Raw genomic sequence first — 20,712 nt, 5'->3', positions numbered from 1 at the left:
TACATTTAATAAATACTCTTTGTTTAGGGTCTTTCATTTTCATTTATTCACAGAATCAGAGGTTTTATGGTCATGATTCACCAGGATCCTGGAAGGCTTGATTCTAGGCTTAAAATAATTGATATAAATATTTGAATACTAAGTATATTTTTTAAATAAATGTATAAATATTTTTTGGGAAAAAATGAATGGTCGGTTTCTTTCAGTGGGTCCAGAAAACCACGCCCACTTATATGTTCTATACTGTGATGTCATCAAAGTCTATCTTCACTAAATAATTTTAAAAAATAAACTTAAAACCATTTGATGAATCGCATCTAACAATTCAATGTCAGTCTCTTCCACAAACACTACACATACACTTTACATTTCTACTAATGTGTATTTTTACTTTTTCATTTATAGGCCTACTGTGTATCCATTGTTGTTGTTTGATTTTTATGATTTATTTTGTTAAATTAGATTAACCTTATAAATCCCCACAGGGTTTTCTAAATCTCACCCGAATAAAAAATGTGCGAATAAAAAAATAAAAAATAATCCTATCCATCATAGGAATTGTATGATAGCGAATACATTACACCAATATTCCCTTTATTCCAACTCCAGCTAATCCAGCTCTTTCCATTCTGTCCTCTGCTGTATAGCTGGGGTTGTACCGAAGCTGATGCCACTTGGACACAGGACATAGACAGTGGGGGCTGTAGTGTAGCATGGCACTTGGACACAGGACAGAGACAGTGGCGGCTGTAGTGTAGTAGGGCATTAACGACTTGAGATTTCTCCAAATCGACTTGTCAGACAGTAAAGTCGAAGTTGAGTCGATTTATCGTTTTATGACGGGGGGGGCAGCCTTAACAGGGGCGGGTGGAGGTGCGCCTGTCAAACAAAGCACTGCGCACACAGTGGCCTCTCCAAGGCAATATGGCACAGTGTGTATCATCTATATGGCAAAGCGCTGATTATCAAAACATAAAACTATAATAGTAAATACTAAACAGTGTGTGCGTCGCCAGGGCCGTGCAGAGAGCACTAGGGGGGCAGGGGCTCAAACTCCAAAAAAGGGCACATGTGTGGGCGCGCGTAGCGTGCGCCGATTTTTGGGGGTGGTCTTTTTGTGGAGTCCTTCCCTTGTGCCATTTCATGTCATTGGACAGTAAAATAAGAAATATGTTGTCATTAGTCTGAAACTAAAACTGACTGATGGCAGATTAAAAGATAATTCATTATGATAGTGGCATTTATCATTACTTGTCAAATGTTCGTCTTGAAGGGCCAATGGCACTTATTGGCCCCCACACAAGCCCTTATTTGCCCCCCACACAAGCCCTTATTTTCCCCCCACACAAGCCCTTATTTGCCCCCCACACAAGCCCTTATTTGCCCCCCACACAAGCCGTTATTGCCCCCCACACAAGACCTTTTAAAAAAAAATAATAATAAAACTTTGTTTTGCCCTTTCCCTCGAAAATGAAATAATAATAATAAAAAAAAAAAAAGAGAAAGGGCACTTTCTGCAAAAGGGCAGGTGCTCAAGCCCCCCTAGCCCCCGCCTCTGCACGTGCCAGCGTCGCACACTGGTACACAGACCAGAAAAGAACACAACAGGAGAGGGGGCATCATTGGCACACAGCGCCAGCAGCAGCGCGCAGCGCAGCGGCCCGAGAACACAATACAAAATAACATTAACACTAGTGGCAGTCAGCCCGACCTTCAGAACACAATATAGAAGACATATTATCATCACAGCAGCCAGCAGCAGTTTCGGAATACAATCTGCATTACCTTCCACGTGAACCTTCTCCTCCTCCTCCTCCTCCTCCAACAACGCAATAACGTTCTCATGTTAGTTTGTTACTTATTTTCTGAGCCATGCAAATAAACAACAACCCGCACTGACCGGAGACGGAGAGGTTCATGTGCCCCGCGCGTCAGCACGGATGTAGCGGTAGCCTCGGAAACCCAGACGTTTTATTTCCAGCACGGAGGTGAGGGGGATATCGTTTGGGGATAAAGTTTGCGCGCTTCTATCTGTTACTTCTCTGACACAGCGCAGTTCAAACTTCAAATTCAGCCAGTCAATAGTGGGACACTATTAAGGCCGCGTTCTGAATGCAATGCAAACTAATAGGCGAGTGCGCTCCGGTGCATATATGCAAAGGGAAATAATGACTTCTGTCCGTGACAATAATCAATATGTTACAGTTTGAATTCTGTACACACGCACACATAGAGCAAAACATATTATGGGGAAAACTTTTTTATTTTTTTATTTTTTTACTTTCGACACAGGACAAACAGTGGTGGCTGTAGTGCAGCATGCCACTTGGACACAGGACAGACAGTGTGGGCTGTAGTGTAGCATGCCACTTGGACACAGGCCGGGGTCTGATCAGCCATGGTTGGGTCAGGAGGAGGGTGTCTGTTGTAAGACCCAGAAACTCAGAAATAAAAAATAAATAAATAAACGACAACGTTTCGATCTTGACAGATCTTAGTCAGGTCAGTACACAGATGCACACATGTTTCATCACTTTTATCCAGTTCCCTCAGATTGAGTCCCTCCCCCCCGTTATGTGCCACCCCCGCAAAACACAGGTGAGTCCCATTACTCCTGAGGAGCCAGAATTCTGACAGTATACAAAATATACTTATATATATACACAATTTACATAGAATACATCATAAAATTAAAAACATTGCTTAAAAACATTTGTTCTTCTCCCCACCGGGGAGACCGATTGTCTCAGCCATTGACTCAGTCACTGAGAAAATGTCTAGTTTTGTTGATTTCTTTTTAAAACCTTTTACCACCTCTTTACCTTCTTTTGTACGTGATTCAATGGACATGATCGACATTTTGAAATCTATTCAAGATTTAGATCAGGAGGACTACATGCTGGTTACATTAGAAAGCTTATTCACCAATGTTGACCATGAAGGGAGCCTAGAAGCTCTGACACACTTTCTCAGTCAAAGAGCTCCGGAGGTCTTACCCAGCACAAAGTGTATTAGAGACCTGGCAGAAATAAAGAAAAACGTTTTCATGTTTCAGGATTCCTACTACATTCAACGTAAGGGGACCTCAATGGGAAGTAAAATTAGTGAAATATGAATGTGTTTAGAACTTTAATAACTCATTTACTTTATCAGAGAATAACATCTTCTATCTCTAACTTCAGGCTTTTAGGCAGGTACTGTGGCTTAGCTGGTGAAAGCGCCTGTTTCGTAAACAGGAGACCCTGGGTTCAAATCCCAGCAGTACCTCAGAAAGCAAGTTCCTAGCAATGTTGTTTATTGCCCACAATAGTTTTTCTTTCATGAACCTCTTGACATTTGATTGAAATTTTGCATGCATGCATAGATTTCCAGAGATGCTTCTGGTGAAATAATGCAGCTGTGTAAATAGTATGTGTGCCTGGTAAGCTCAGTCGGTAGAGCATGAGACTCTTAATCTCAGGTCATCAATAACATCATGCTAGTAGGTAGGTACTGTGGCTTAGCGGTGAAAGCGCCTGTCTTGTAAACAGGAGACCCTGCGTTCAAATCCCAGCAGTAGCCTACCTCCGAAAGCAAGTTCTTAACTATTGTGTATTGCCCACAATAGTTTTTCTTTCACAGACCTCTTTACATTCGGTGAAAGAATGCAGCTGTGAACATGTTACTCGTGCCTGGTTAGCTCAGTCGGTAGAGCATGAGACTCTTAATCTCGGGGTCGTGGGTTCGAGCCCCACATCGGGCGAAGCCTATTGCCTTTTGATGATACGGAAGTGTTCACTAAACTATTAGACTCTGATCATTTCAATCTGTAGATGAGGTCAAGTTCAACTATACGCAAAAATGCTACAAAGTGCAGAAAATGTGTCATGGCCTGCTCTCTACAGGTTGAATGTGTCCACTAGGTTGTGCTGTTGGCTACAGTTCTATCACAAAGGAGACTTTTCTTGTTCCATATGTAAAATCTAGCATGGAGGTTGAAAATAATGTGTTTAGAACTTTAATAACTCATTTACTTTATCAGAGAATAACATCTATCTCTAACATCAGGCTTTTAGGCAGGTACTGTGGCTTATCTGGTGAAAGTGTCTGTTTCGTAAACAGGAGACCCTGGGTTCAAATCCCAGCAGTACCTCAGAAAGCTTGTTCCTAGCAATGTTGTTTATTGCCCACAATAGTTTTTCTTTCATGAACCTCTTGACATTTGATTTAAATTTTGCATGCATGCTTAGATTTCCAGAGATGCTTCTGGTGAAAAAATGCAGCTGTGTAAATAGTATGTGTGCCTCGTAAGCTCAGTCGGTAGAGCATGAGACTCTTAGTCTCAGGTCATCAATAACATCATGCTAGTAGGCAGCTACTGTGGCTTAGCGGTGAAAGCGCCTGTCTTGTAAACAGAAGACCCTCGGTTCAAATCCCAGCAGTACCTCTGAAACCAAGTTCTTAACTGTGTATTGCCCACAATAGTTTTTCTTTCACAGACCTCTTTACATTCGGTGAAAGAATGCAGCTGTGAACATGGTACTCGTGCCTGGTTAGCTCAGTCGGTAGAGCATCAGACTCTTAATCTCAGGGTCGTGCGTTCGAGTCCCACATTGGTCGAAGCCGATTGCCATTTGATGATACGGAAGTGTGCACTAAACTATTAGACTCCGATCATTTCAATCTGTAGATGAGGTCCAGTTCAACTATACGCAAATATGCTACAAAGTGCAAAAAATGTGTCATGCCCTGCTCTCTACAGGTTGAATGTGTCCACTAGGTTGTGCTGTTGGCTACAGTTCTAATCACAATGGAGACTTGTCTTGTTCCATATGTAAAATATAGCATGCAGGTTGAAATATTAATGTGTTTAAAACTGTAATAACTCATTTACTTTTTCAGAGAATAACATCTTCTATCTCTTACATCAGGCTTTTGGGCAGGTACTGTGGCTTAGCTGGTGAAATCGCCTGTTTCGTAAACAGGAGACCCTGGGTTCATATCCCAGCAGTACCTCAGAAAGCAAGTTCCTAGCAATGTTGTTTATTGCCCACAATAGTTTTTCTTTCATGAACCTCTTGACATTTGATTTAAATTTTGCATGCATGCTTAGATTTCCAGAGATGCTTCTGGTGAAAAAATGCAGCTGTGTAAATAGTATGTGTGCCTCGTAAGCTCAGTCGGTAGAGCATGAGACTCTTAGTCTCAGGTCATCAATAACATCATGCTAGTAGGCAGCTACTGTGGCTTAGCGGTGAAAGCGCCTGTCTTGTAAACAGAAGACCCTCGGTTCAAATCCCAGCAGTACCTCTGAAACCAAGTTCTTAACTGTGTATTGCCCACAATAGTTTTTCTTTCACAGACCTCTTTACATTCGGTGAAAGAATGCAGCTGTGAACATGGTACTCGTGCCTGGTTAGCTCAGTCGGTAGAGCATCAGACTCTTAATCTCAGGGTCGTGCGTTCGAGTCCCACATTGGTCGAAGCCAATTGCCATTTGATGATACGGAAGTGTGCACTAAACTATTAGACTCCGATCATTTCAATCTGTAGATGAGGTCCAGTTCAACTATACGCAAATATGCTACAAAGTGCAAAAAATGTGTCATGCCCTGCTCTCTACAGGTTGAATGTGTCCACTAGGTTGTGCTGTTGGCTACAGTTCTAATCACAATGGAGACTTGTCTTGTTCCATATGTAAAATATAGCATGCAGGTTGAAATATTAATGTGTTTAAAACTGTAATAACTCATTTACTTTTTCAGAGAATAACATATTCTATCTCTTACATCAGGCTTTTGGGCAGGTACTGTGGCTTAGCTGGTGAAATCGCCTGTTTCGTAAACAGGAGACCCTGGGTTCATATCCCAGCAGTACCTCAGAAAGCAAGTTCCTAGCAATGTTGTTTATTGCCCACAATAGTTTTTCTTTCATGAACCTCTTGACATTTGATTGAAATTTTGCATGCATGCTTAGATTTCCAGAGATGCTTCTGGTGAAAAAATGCAGCTGTGTAAATAGTATGTGTGCCTCGTAAGCTCAGTCGGTAGAGCATGAGACTCTTAATCTCAGGTCATCAATAACATCATGCTAGTAGGCAGCTACTGTGGCTTAGCGGTGAAAGCGCCTGTCTTGTAAACAGAAGACCCTCGGTTCAAATCCCAGCAGTACCTCTGAAACCAAGTTCTTAACTGTGTATTGCCCACAATAGTTTTTCTTTCACAGACCTCTTTACATTCGGTGAAAGAATGCAGCTGTGAACATGGTACTCGTGCCTGGTTAGCTCAGTCGGTAGAGCATCAGACTCTTAATCTCAGGGTCGTGCGTTCGAGCCCCACATTGGGCGAAGCCAATTGCCATTTGATGATACGGAAGTGTGCACTAAACTATTAGACTCTGATCATTTCAATCTGTAGATGAGGTCCAGTTCAACTATACGCAAATATGCTACAAAGTGCAAAAAATGTGTCATGCCCTGCTCTCTACAGGTTGAATGTGTCCACTAGGTTGTGCTGTTGGCTACAGTTCTAATCACAATGGAGACTTGTCTTGTTCCATATGTAAAATATAGCATGCAGGTTGAAATATTAATGTGTTTAAAACTGTAATAACTCATTTACTTTTTCAGAGAATAACATCTTCTATCTCTTACATCAGGCTTTTGGGCAGGTACTGTGGCTTAGCTGGTGAAATCGCCTGTTTCGTAAACAGGAGACCCTGGGTTCATATCCCAGCAGTACCTCAGAAAGCAAGTTCCTAGCAATGTTGTTTATTGCCCACAATAGTTTTTCTTTCATGAACCTCTTGACATTTGATTGAAATTTTGCATGCATGCTTAGATTTCCAGAGATGCTTCTGGTGAAAAAATGCAGCTGTGTAAATAGTATGTGTGCCTCGTAAGCTGTCGGTAGAGCATGAGACTCTTAATCTCAGGTCATCAATAACATCATGCTAGTAGGCAGCTACTGTGGCTTAGCGGTGAAAGCGCCTGTCTTGTAAACAGAAGACCCTCGGTTCAAATCCCAGAAGTACCTCTGAAACCAAGTTCTTAACTGTGTATTGCCCACAATAGTTTTTCTTTCACAGACCTCTTTACATTCGGTGAAAGAATGCAGCTGTGAACATGGTACTCGTGCCTGGTTAGCTCAGTCGGTAGAGCATCAGACTCTTAATCTCAGGGTCGTGCGTTCGAGTCCCACATTGGGCGAAGCCAATTGCCATTTGATGATACGGAAGTGTGCACTAAACTATTAGACTCTGATCATTTCAATCTGTAGATGAGGTCCAGTTCAACTATACGCAAATATGCTACAAAGTGCAAAAAATGTGTCATGCCCTGCTCTCTACAGGTTGAATGTGTCCACTAGGTTGTGCTGTTGGCTACAGTTCTAATCACAATGGAGACTTGTCTTGTTCCATATGTAAAATATAGCATGCAGGTTGAAATATTAATGTGTTTAAAACTGTAATAACTCATTTACTTTTTCAGAGAATAACATCTTCTATCTCTTACATCAGGCTTTTGGGCAGGTACTGTGGCTTAGCTGGTGAAATCGCCTGTTTCGTAAACAGGAGACCCTGGGTTCATATCCCAGCAGTACCTCAGAAAGCAAGTTCCTAGCAATGTTGTTTATTGCCCACAATAGTTTTTCTTTCATGAACCTCTTGACATTTGATTGAAATTTTGCATGCATGCTTAGATTTCCAGAGATGCTTCTGGTGAAAAAATGCAGCTGTGTAAATAGTATGTGTGCCTCGTAAGCTCAGTCGGTAGAGCATGAGACTCTTAATCTCAGGTCATCAATAACATCATGCTAGTAGGCAGGTACTGTGGTTTAGCGGTGAAAGCGCCTGTCTTGTAAACAGGAGACCCTGGGTTCAAATCCCAGCAGTACCTCTGAAACCAAGTTCTTAACTGTGTATTGCCCACAATAGTTTTTCTTTCACAGACCTCTTTACATTCGGTGAAAGAATGCAGCTGTGAACATGGTACTCGTGCCTGGTTAGCTCAGTCGGTAGAGCATGAGACTCTTAATCTCAGGGTCGTGCGTTCGAGCCCCACATCGGGCGAAGCCAATTGCATTTTGATGATACGGAAGTGAGCACTAAACTATTAGACTCTGATCATTTCAATCTGTAGATGAGGTCCAGTTCAACTATACGCAAATATCCTACAAAGTGCAAAAAATGTGTCATGCCCTGCTCTCTACAGGTTGAATGTGTCCACTAGGTTGTGCTGTTGGCTACAGTTCTAATCACAATGGAGACTTTTCTTGTTCCATATGTAAAATATAGCATGCAGGTTGAAATATGAATGTGTTTAGAACTTTAATAACTCATTTACTTTATCAGGGAATAACATCTTCTATCTCTAACATCAGACTTTTGGGCAGGTACTGTGGCTTAGCTGGTGAAAGCGCCTGTTTCGTAAACAGGAGACCCTGGGTTCAAATCCCAGCAGTAACTCACAAAGCAAGTTCCTAGCAATGTTGTTTATTGCCCACAATAGTTTTTCTTTCATGAACCTCTTGACATTTGATTTAAATTTTGCATGCATGCTTAGATTTCCAGAGATGCTTCTGGTGAAATAATGCAGCTGTGTAAATAGTATGTGTGCCTGGTAAGCTCAGTCGGTAGAGCATGAAACTCTTAATCTCAGGTCATCAATAACATCATGGTAGTAGGTAGGTACTGTGGCTTAGCGGTGAAAGCGCCTGTCTTGTAAACAGGAGACCCTGGGTTCAAATCCCAGCAGTACCTCTGAAACCAAGTTCTTAACTGTGTATTGCCCACAATAGTTTTTCTTTCACAGACCTCTTTACATTCAGTGAAAGAATGCAGCTGAGAACATGGTACTCGTGCCTGGTTAGCTCAGTCGGTAGAGCATGAGACTCTTAATCTCAGGGTCGTGGGTTCGAGCCCCACATCGGGCAAAGCCAATTGCAATTTGATGATACGGAAGTGAGCACTAAACTATTAGACTCTGATCATTTCAATCTGTAGATGAGGTCCAGTTCAACTATACGCAAATATCCTACAAAGTGCAAAAAATGTGTCATGCCCTGCTCTCTACAGGTTGAATGTGTCCACTAGGTTGTGCTGTTGGCTACAGTTCTAATCACAATGGAGACTTTTCTTGTTCCATATGTAAAATATAGCATGCAGGTTGAAATATAAATGTGTTTAGAACTTTAATAACTCATTTACTTTATCAGAGAATAACATCTTCTATCTCTAACATCAGGCTTTTAGGCAGGTACTGTGGCTTAGCTGGTGAAAGCGCCTGTTTCGTAAACAGGAGACCCTGGGTTCAAATCCCAGCAGTAACTCAGAAAGCAAGTTCCTAGCAATGTTGTTTATTGCCCACAATAGTTTTTCTTTCATGAACCTCTTGACATTTGATTGAAATTTTGCATGCATGCTTAGATTTCCAGAGATGCTTCTGGTGAAATAATGCAGCTGTGTAAATAGTATGTGTGCCTGGTAAGCTCAGTCGGTAGAGCATGAGACTCTTAATCTCAGGTCATCAATAAAATCATGCTAGTATGTAGGTACTGTGGCTTAGCGGTGAAAGCGCCTGTCTTGTAAACAGGAGACCCTGTGTTCAAATCCCAGCAGTAGCCTACCTCCGAAAGCAAGTTCTTAACTATTGTGTATTGCCCACAATAGTTTTTCTTTCACAGACCTCTTTACATTCGGTGAAAGAATGCAGCTGTGAACATGTTACTCGTGCCTGGTTAGCTCAGTCGGTAGAGCATGAGACTCTTAATCTCAGGGCCGTGGGTTCGAGCCCCACATCGGGCGAAGCCAATTGCCATTTGATGATACGGAAGTGTGCACTAAACCATTAGACTCTGATCATTTCAATCTGTAGATGAGGTCAAGTTCAACTATACGCAAAAATGCTACAAAGTGCAGAAAATGTGTCATGGCCTGCTCTCTACAGGTTGAATGTGTCCACTAGGTTGTGCTGTTGGCTACAGTTCTAATCACAAAGGAGACTTTTCTTGTTCCATATGTAAAATCTAGCATGGAGGTTGAAAAGAATGTGTTTAGAACTTTAATAACTCATTTACTTTATCAGAGAATAACATCTATCTCTAACATCAGGCTTTTAGGCAGGTACTGTGGCTTATCTGGTGAAAGTGTCTGTTTCGTAATGTTGTTTATTGCCCACAATAGTTTTTCTTTCATGAACCTCTTGACATTTGATTTAAATTTTGCATGCATGCTTAGATTTCCAGAGATGCTTCTGGTGAAAAAATGCAGCTGTGTAAATAGTATGTGTGCCTCGTAAGCTCAATCGGTAGAGCATGAGACTCTTAATCTCAGGTCATCAACAACATCATGCTAGTAGGCAGGTACTGTGGCTTAGCGGTGAAAGCGCCTGTCTTGTAAACAGGAGACCCTGGGTTCAAATCCCAGCAGTACCTCTGAAACCAAGTTCTTAACTGTGTATTGCCCACAATAGTTTTTCTTTCACAGACCTCTTTACATTCGGTGAAAGAATGCAGCTGTGAACATGGTACTCGTGCCTGGTTAGCTCAGTCGGTAGAGCATGAGACTCTTAATCTCAGGGTTGTGCGTTCGAGTCCCACATTGGGCGAAGCCAATTGTCATTTTGATGATACGGAAGTGTGCACTAAACTATTAGACTCTGATCATTTCAATCTGTAGATGAGGTCCAGTTCAACTATACGCAAATATGCTACAAAGTGCAAAAAATGTGTCATGCCCTGCTCTCTACAGGTTGAATGTGTCCACTAGGTTGTGCTGTTGGCTACAGTTTTAATCACAATGGAGACTTTTCTTGTTCCATATGTAAAATATAGCATGCAGGTTGAAATATGAATGTGTTTAGAACTTTAATAACTCATTTACTTTATCAGAGAATAACATCTTCTATCTCTAACATCAGGCTTTTAGGCAGGTACTGTGGCTTAGCTGGTGAAAGCGCCTGTTTCGTAAACAGGAGACCCTGGGTTCAAATCCCAGCAGTAACTCAGAAAGCAAGTTCCTAGCAATGTTGTTTATTGCCCACAATAGTTTTTCTTTCATGAACCTCTTGACATTTGATTGAAATTTTGCATGCATGCTTAGATTTCCAGAGATGCTTCTGGTGAAATAATGCAGCTGTGTAAATAGTATGTGTGCCTGGTAAGCTCAGTCGGTAGAGCATGAGACTCTTAATCTCAGGTCATCAATAAAATCATGCTAGTATGTAGGTACTGTGGCTTAGCGGTGAAAGCGCCTGTCTTGTAAACAGGAGACCCTGTGTTCAAATCCCAGCAGTAGCCTACCTCCGAAAGCAAGTTCTTAACTATTGTGTATTGCCCACAATAGTTTTTCTTTCACAGACCTCTTTACATTCGGTGAAAGAATGCAGCTGTGAACATGTTACTCGTGCCTGGTTAGCTCAGTCGGTAGAGCATGAGACTCTTAATCTCAGGGCCGTGGGTTCGAGCCCCACATCGGGCGAAGCCAATTGCCATTTGATGATACGGAAGTGTGCACTAAACCATTAGACTCTGATCATTTCAATCTGTAGATGAGGTCAAGTTCAACTATACGCAAAAATGCTACAAAGTGCAGAAAATGTGTCATGGCCTGCTCTCTACAGGTTGAATGTGTCCACTAGGTTGTGCTGTTGGCTACAGTTCTAATCACAAAGGAGACTTTTCTTGTTCCATATGTAAAATCTAGCATGGAGGTTGAAAAGAATGTGTTTAGAACTTTAATAACTCATTTACTTTATCAGAGAATAACATCTATCTCTAACATCAGGCTTTTAGGCAGGTACTGTGGCTTATCTGGTGAAAGTGTCTGTTTCGTAATGTTGTTTATTGCCCACAATAGTTTTTCTTTCATGAACCTCTTGACATTTGATTTAAATTTTGCATGCATGCTTAGATTTCCAGAGATGCTTCTGGTGAAAAAATGCAGCTGTGTAAATAGTATGTGTGCCTCGTAAGCTCAATCGGTAGAGCATGAGACTCTTAATCTCAGGTCATCAACAACATCATGCTAGTAGGCAGGTACTGTGGCTTAGCGGTGAAAGCGCCTGTCTTGTAAACAGGAGACCCTGGGTTCAAATCCCAGCAGTACCTCTGAAACCAAGTTCTTAACTGTGTATTGCCCACAATAGTTTTTCTTTCACAGACCTCTTTACATTCGGTGAAAGAATGCAGCTGTGAACATGGTACTCGTGCCTGGTTAGCTCAGTCGGTAGAGCATGAGACTCTTAATCTCAGGGTTGTGCGTTCGAGTCCCACATTGGGCGAAGCCAATTGTCATTTGATGATACGGAAGTGTGCACTAAACTATTAGACTCTGATCATTTCAATCTGTAGATGAGGTCCAGTTCAACTATACGCAAATATGCTACAAAGTGCAAAAAATGTGTCATGCCCTGCTCTCTACAGGTTGAATGTGTCCACTAGGTTGTGCTGTTGGCTACAGTTTTAATCACAATGGAGACTTTTCTTGTTCCATATGTAAAATATAGCATGCAGGTTGAAATATGAATGTGTTTAGAACTTTAATAACTAATTTACTTTATCAGAGAATAACATCTTCTATCTCTAACATCAGGCTTTTAGGCAGGTACTGTGGCTTAGCTGGTGAAAGCGCCTGTTTCGTAAACAGGAGACCCTGGGTTCAAATCCCAGCAGTACCCCAGAAAGCAAGTTCCTAGCAATGTTGTTTATTGCCCACAATAGTTTTTCTTTCATGAACCTCTTGACATTTGATTGAAATTTTGCATGCATGCTTAGATTTCCAGAGATGCTTCTGGTGAAATAATGCAGCTGTGTAAATAGTATGTGTGCCTGGTAAGCTCAGTCGGTAGAGCATGAGACTCTTAATCTCAGGTCATCAATAACATCATGCTAGTAGGTAGGTACTGTGGCTTAGCGGTGAAAGCGCCTGTCTTGTAAACAGGAGACCCTGCGTTCAAATCCCAGCAGTAGCCTACCTCCGAAAGCAAGTTCTTAACGGTGTATTGCCCACAATAGTTTTTCTTTCACAGACCTCTTTACATTCGGTGAAAGAATGCAGCTGTGAACATGGTACTCGTGCCTGGTTAGCTCAGTCGGTAGAGCATGAGAGTCTTTATCTCAGAGCCGTGCGTTCGAGTCCCACATTGGGCGAAGCCAATTGTCATTTGATGATACGGAAGTGTGCACTAAACTATTAGACTCTGATCATTTCAATCTGTAGATGAGGTCCAGTTCAACTATACGCAAATATGCTACAAAGTGCAAAAAATGTGTCATGCCCTGCTCTCTACAGGTTGAATGTGTCCACTAGGTTGTGCTGTTGGCTACAGTTCTAATCACAATGGAGACTTTTCTTGTTCCATATGTAAAATATAGCATGCAGGTTGAAATATGAATGTGTTTAGAATTTTAATAACTCATTTACTTTATCAGAGAATAACATCTTCTATCTCTAACATCAGGCTTTTGGGCAGGTACTGTGGCTTAGCTGGTGAAATCGCCTGTTTCGTAAACAGGAGACCCTGGGTTCAAATCCCAGCAGTACCTCAGAAAGCAAGTTCCTAGCAATGTTGTTTATTGCCCACAATAGTTTTTCTTTCATGAACCTCTTGACATTTGATTGAAATTTTGCATGCATGCTTAGATTTCCAGAGATGCTTCTGGTGAAATAATGCAGCCTGTCTTGTAAACAGGAGACCCTGGGTTCAAATCCCAGCAGTAGCCTACCTCCGAAAGCAAGTTCTTAACTATTGTGTATTGCCCACAATAGTTTTTTTTTCACAGACCTCTTTACATTCGGTGAAAGAATGCAGCTGTGAACATGTTACTCGTGCGTGCTTAGCTCAGTCGGTAGAGCATGAGACTCTTAATCTCAGGGTCGTGGGTTCGAGCCCCACATCGGGCGAAGCCAATTGCCTTTTGATGATACGGAAGTGTGCACTAAACTATTAGACTCTGATCATTTCAATCTGTAGATGAGGTCAAGTTCAACTATACGCAAAAATGCTACAAAGTGCAGAAAATGTGTCATGGCCTGCTCTCTACAGGTTGAATGTGTCCACTAGGTTGTGCTGTTGGCTACAGTTCTAATCACAAAGGAGACTTTTCTTGTTCCATATGTAAAATCTAGCATGGAGGTTGAAAATAATGTGTTTAGAACTTTAATAACTCATTTACTTTATCAGAGAATAACATCTATCTCTAACATCAGGCTTTTAGGCAGGTACTGTGGCTTATCTGGTGAAAGTGTCTGTTTCGTAATGTTGTTTATTGCCCACAATAGTTTTTCTTTCATGAACCTCTTGACATTTGATTTAAATTTTGCATGCATGCTTAGATTTCCAGAGATGCATCTGGTGAAAAAATGCAGCTGTGTAAATAGTATGTGTGCCTCGTAAGCTCAGTCGGTAGAGCATGAGACTCTTAATCTCAGGTCATCAACAACATCATGCTAGTAGGCAGGTACTGTGGCTTAGCGGTGAAAGCGCCTGTCTTGTAAACAGGAGACCCTGGGTTCAAATCCCAGCAGTACCTCTGAAACCAAGTTCTTAACTGTGTATTGCCCACAATAGTTTTTCTTTCACAGACCTCTTTACATTCGGTGAAAGAATGCAGCTGTGAACATGGTACTCGTGCCTGGTTAGCTCAGTCGGTAGAGCATGAGACTCTTAATCTCAGGGTTGTGCGTTCGAGTCCCACATTGGGCGAAGCCAATTGTCATTGATACGGAAGTGTGCACTAAACTATTAGACTCTGATCATTTCAATATGTAGATGAGGTCCAGTTCAACTATACGCAAATATGCTACAAAGTGCAAAAAATGTGTCATGCCCTGCTCTCTACAGGTTGAATGTGTCCACTAGGTTGTGCTGTTGGCTACAGTTCTAATCACAATGGAGACTTTTCTTGTTCCATATGTAAAATATAGCATGCAGGTTGAAATATGAATGTGTTTAGAACTTTAATAACTCATTTACTTTATCAGAGAATAACATCTTCTATCTCTAACATCAGGCTTTTAGGCAGGTACTGTGGCTTAGCTGGTGAAAGCGCCTGTTTCGTAAACAGGAGACCCTGGGTTCAAATCCCAGCAGTACCTCAGAAAGCAAGTTCCTAGCAATGTTGTTTATTGCCCACAATAGTTTTTCTTTCATGAACCTCTTGACATTTGATTGAAATTTTGCATGCATGCTTAGATTTCCAGAGATGCTTCTGGTGAAATAATGCAGCTGTGTAAATAGTATGTGTGCCTGGTAAGCTCAGTCGGTAGAGCATGAGACTCTTAATCTCAGGTCATCAATAACATCATGCTAGTAGGTAGGTACTGTGGCTTAGCGGTGAAAGCGCCTGTCTTGTAAACAGGAGACCCTGCGTTCAAATCCCAGCAGTAGCCTACCTCCGAAAGCAAGTTCTTAACTATTGTGTATTGCCCACAATAGTTTTTCTTTCACAGACCTCTTTACATTCGGTGAAAGAATGCAGCTGTGAACAAGTTACTCGTGCCTGGTTAGCTCAGTCGGTAGAGCATGAGACTCTTAATCTCAGGGTCGTGGGTTCGAGCCCCACATCGGGCGAAGCCAATTGCCTTTTGATGATACGGAAGTGTGCACTAAACCATTAGACTCTGATCATTTCAATCTGTAGATGAGGTCAAGTTCAACTATACGCAAAAATGCTACAAAGTGCAGAAAATGTGTCATGGCCTGCTCTCTACAGGTTGAATGTGTCCACTAGGTTGTGCTGTTGGCTACAGTTCTAATCACAAAGGAGACTTTTCTTGTTCCATATGTAAAATCTAGCATGGAGGTTGAAAAGAATGTGTTTAGAACTTTAATAACTCATTTACTTTATCAGAGAATAACATCTATCTCTAACATCAGGCTTTTAGGCAGGTACTGTGGCTTATCTGGTGAAAGTGTCTGTTTCGTAATGTTGTTTATTGCCCACAATAGTTTTTCTTTCATGAACCTCTTGACATTTGATTTAAATTTTGCATGCATGCTTAGATTTCCAGAGATGCTTCTGGTGAAAAAATGCAGCTGTGTAAATAGTATGTGTGCCTCGTAAACTCAGTCGGTAGAGCATGAGACTCTTAATCTCAGGTCATCAATAACATCATGCTAGTAGGCAGGTACTGTGGCTTAGCGGTGAAAGCGCCTGTCTTGTAAACAGGAGACCCTGGGTTCAAATCCCAGCAGTACCTCTGAAACCAAGTTCTTAACTGTGTATTGCCCACGATAGTTTTTCTTTCACAGACCTCTTTACATTCGGTGAAAGAATGCAGCTGTGAACATGGTACTCGTGCCTGGTTAGCTCAGTCGGTAGAGCATGAGAGTCTTAATCTCAGAGTCGTGCGTTCGAGTCCCACATTGGGCGAAGCCAATTGTCATTTGATGATACGGAAGTGTGCACTAAACTATTAGACTCTGATCATTTCAATCTGTAGATGAGGTCCAGTTCAACTATACGCAAATATGCTACAAAGTGCAAAAAATGTGTCATGCCCTGCTCTCTACAGGTTGAATGTGTCCACTAGGTTGTGCTGTTGGCTACAGTTCTAATCACAATGGAGACTTTTCTTGTTCCATATGTAAAATATAGCATGCAGGTTGAAATATGAATGTGTTTAGAATTTTAATAACTTATTTACTTTATCAGAGAATAACATCTTCTATCTCTAACATCAGGCTTTTGGGCAGGTACTGTGGCTTAGCTGGTGAAATCGCCTGTTTCGTAAACAGGAGACCCTGGGTTCAAATCCCAGCAGTACCTCAGAAAGCAAGTTCCTAGCAATGTTGTTTATTGCCCACAATAGTTTTTCTTTCATGAACCTCTTGACATTTGATTGAAATTTTGCATGCATGCTTAGATTTCCAGAGATGCTTCTGGTGAAATAATGCAGCTGTGTAAATAGTATGTGTGCCTGGTAAGCTCAGTCGGTAGAGCATGAGACTCTTAATCTCAGGTCATCAATAACATCATGCTAGTAGGTAGGTACTGTGGTTTAGCGGTGAAAGCGCCTGTCTTGTAAACAGGAGACCCTGGGTTCAAATCCCAGCAGTACCTCTGAAACCAAGTTCTTAACTGGGTATTGCCCACAATAGTTTTTCTTTCACAGACCTCTTTACATTCGGTGAAAGAATGCAGCTGTGAACATGGTACTCGTCCCTGGTTAGCTCAGTCGGTAGAGCATGAGACTCTTAATCTCAGGGTCGTGCGTTCGAGTCCTTATTGGGCGAAGCCAATTGTCATTTGATGATACGGAAGTGTGCACTAAACTATTAGACTCTGATCATTTCAATCTGTAGATGAGGTCCAGTTCAACTATACGCAAATATGCTACAAAGTGCAAAAAAATTGTCATGCCCTGCTCTCTACAGGTTGAATGTGTCCACTAGGTTGTGCTGTTGGCTACAGTTCTAATCACAATGGAGACTTTTCTTGTTCCATATGTAAAATATAGCATGCAGGTTGAAATATGAATGTGTTTAGAACTTTAATAACTCATTTACTTTATCAGAGAATAACATCTTCTATCTCTAACATCAGGCTTTTAGGCAGGTACTGTGGCTTAGCTGGTGAAAGCGCCTGTTTCGTAAACAGGAGAACCTGGGTTCAAATCCCAGCAGTACCTCAGAAAGCAAGTTCCTAGCAATGTTGTTTATTGCCCACAATAGTTTTTCTTTCATGAACCTCTTGACATTTGATTTAAATGTTGCATGCATGCTTAGATTTCCAGAGATGCTTCTGGTGAAATAATGCAGCTGTGTAAATAGTATGTGTGCCTGGTAAGCTCAGTCGGTAGAGCATGACACTCTTAATCTCAGGTCATCAATACCATCATGCTAGTAGGTAGGTACTGTGGCTTAGCGGTGAAAGCGCCTGTCTTGTAAACAGGAGACCCTGGGTTCAAATCCCAGCTCTGAAACCAAGTTCTTAACTGTGTATTGCCCACAATAGTTTTTCTTTCACAGACCTCTTTACATTCAGTGAAAGAATGCAGCTGAGAACATGGTACTCGTGCCTGGTTAGCTCAGTCGGTCGAGCATGAGACTCTTAATCTCAGGGTCGTGGGTTCGAGCCCCACATCGGGCAAAGCCAATTGCAATTTGATGATACGGAAGTGAGCTTTACACTATTAGACTCTGATCATTTCAATCTGTAGATGAGGTCCAGTTCAACTATACGCAAATATCCTACAAAGTGCAAAAAATGTGTCATGCCCTGCTCTCTACAGGTTGAATGTGTCCACTAGGTTGTGCTGTTGGCTACAGTTCTAATCACAATGGAGACTTTTCTTGTTCCATATGTAAAATATAGCATGCAGGTTGAAATATGAATGTGTTTAGAACTTTAATAACTCATTTACTTTATCAGAGAATAACATCTTCTATCTCTAACATCAGGCTTTTAGGCAGGTACTGTGGCTTAGCTGGTGAAAGCGCCTGTTTCGTAAACAGGAGACCCTGGGTTCAAATCCCAGCAGTACCTCAGAAAGCAAGTTCCTAGCAATGTTGTTTATTGCCCACAATAGTTTTTCTTTCATGAACCTCTTGACATTTCATTTCAATTTTGCATGCATGCTTAGATTTCCAGAGATGCTTCTGGTGAAATAATGCAGCTGTGTAAATAGTATGTGTGCCTGGTAAGCTCAGTCGGTAGAGCATGAGACTCTTAATCTCAGGTCATCAATAACATCATGCTAGTAGGTAGGTACTGTGGCTTAGCGGTGAAAGCGCCTGTCTTGTAAACAGGAGACCCTGCGTTCAAATCCCAGCAGTAGCCTACCTCCGAAAGCAAGTTCTTAACTGTGTATTGCCCACAATAGTTTTTCTTTCACAGACCTCTTTACATTCGGTGAAAGAATGCAGCTGTGAACATGGTACTCGTGCCTGGTTAGCTCAGTCGGTAGAGCATGAGAGTCTTAATCTCAGAGTCGTGCGTTCGAGTCCCACATTGGGCGAAGCCAATTGTCATTTGATGATACGGAAGTGTGCACTAAACTATTAGGGCTGTATTTTGCGTGTCTTAAGTACCAGGTCTTATTACTTAACTTAAGACCTGGAGGCGTGGTCAATGCTCTTTGGCCACTCAGAATAGCCAAATGGCATTGATCACGCCTCCAGGCCTTAAGTTAAGTAATAAGACCTGGTACTTAAGACACGCAAAATACAGCCCTTAGACTCTGATCATTTCAATCTGTAGATGAGGTCAAGTTCAACTATACGCAAAAATGCTACAAAGTGCAGAAAATGTGTCATGGCCTGCTCTCTACAGGTTGAATGTGTCCACTAGGTTGTGCTGTTGGCTACAGTTCTAATCACAAAGGAGACTTTTCTTGTTCCATATGTCAAATCTAGCATGGAGGTTGAAAATAATGTGTTTAGAACTTTAATAACTCATTTACTTTATCAGAGAATAACATCTATCTCTAACATCAGGCTTTTAGGCAGGTACTGTGGCTTATCTGGTGAAAGTGTCTGTTTCGTAATGTTGTTTATTGCCCACAATAGTTTTTCTTTCATGAACCTCTTGACATTTGATTTAAATTTTGCATGCATGCTTAGATTTCCAGAGATGCTTCTGGTGAAAAAATGCAGCTGTGTAAATAGTATGTGTGCCTCGTAAGCTCAGTCGGTAGAGCATGACTCTTAATCTCAGGTCATCAATAACATCATGCTAGTAGGCAGGTACTGTGGCTTAGCGGTGAAAGCGCCTGTCTTGTAAACAGGAGACCCTGGGTTCAAATCCCAGCAGTACCTCTGAAATCAAGTTCTTAACTGTGTATTGCCCACACTAGTTTTTCTTTCACAGACCTCTTTACATTCGGTGAAAGAATGCAGCTGTGAACATGGTACTCGTGCCTGGTTAGCTCAGTCGGTAGAGCATGAGACTCTTAATCTCAGGGTCGTGCGTTCGAGTCCCACATTGGGCGAAGCCAATTAGCTCTTCGCTAAGTCCCACCCAAGCCCGTTCTTGGCCAATGCCACGTTAGCGACAGTTACTATGTTAGGATCCTGGTCACGCTTTCAATGCTGGTCAAAATGTTTAAGCAGTGTCAATAAATATATTTGCTGTACAGCATGTGTGGACCTCAGAAAGAGGGTTTGTTTTCTTACCTTGTTGTGAGCAAACTAGTCCATTCCATGAATTATTTCGCTCCGTTGTGCAGTTTAATAGTACATATTAGAAATAAAAATAGGCTCTCATTGACTTCCATTGTAACGGGGAAACAGCTCTCAAAGTCACTCTTTTAGAACACTAAGCTGATTCTGACCGTTTATGACATCAGGAAAACTCATGCGGTTATATTTTTAATAAAAAATGTCAAGGTTGTCTTGTTTTTGTTTTGACTTCAGTGTTGCCACATTGTGTGAGAGAAATAAGCCAACCCACCTCCAAAAACAAGCCAACTCTTCAAGCCAAATCAAGAAAAACAAGCCAAAACAAACACAATAATATGACCATATATAATCATAATAAAAAGATTGTATGCATTTATCATTATAAATACTATGTAGGCATATGTCTATGATAATTCATGTTTTGGTAATGTATTACATACACTAATTATTAGCCTTAAGCCAAAAGTAGCGGGAAATAAGCAGACCTGGCAACCCTGACAAGTTTGTGTGGTAAGAAGTTCCGGTTTGCCTACAAAACGATCTGATTGGTCCAAATCTGTACACCCACTTCTGAAGTAGCCTCGGTCTCAGGCCGTTGGATGTAAACATTA

Source organism: Electrona antarctica (genome assembly GCF_951216825.1).
Source record: "Electrona antarctica genome assembly, chromosome: 21".
NCBI classification, from domain to species: Eukaryota; Metazoa; Chordata; class Actinopteri; order Myctophiformes; family Myctophidae; genus Electrona; species Electrona antarctica.
Note: the sequence above shows the minus strand (reverse complement) of the source record.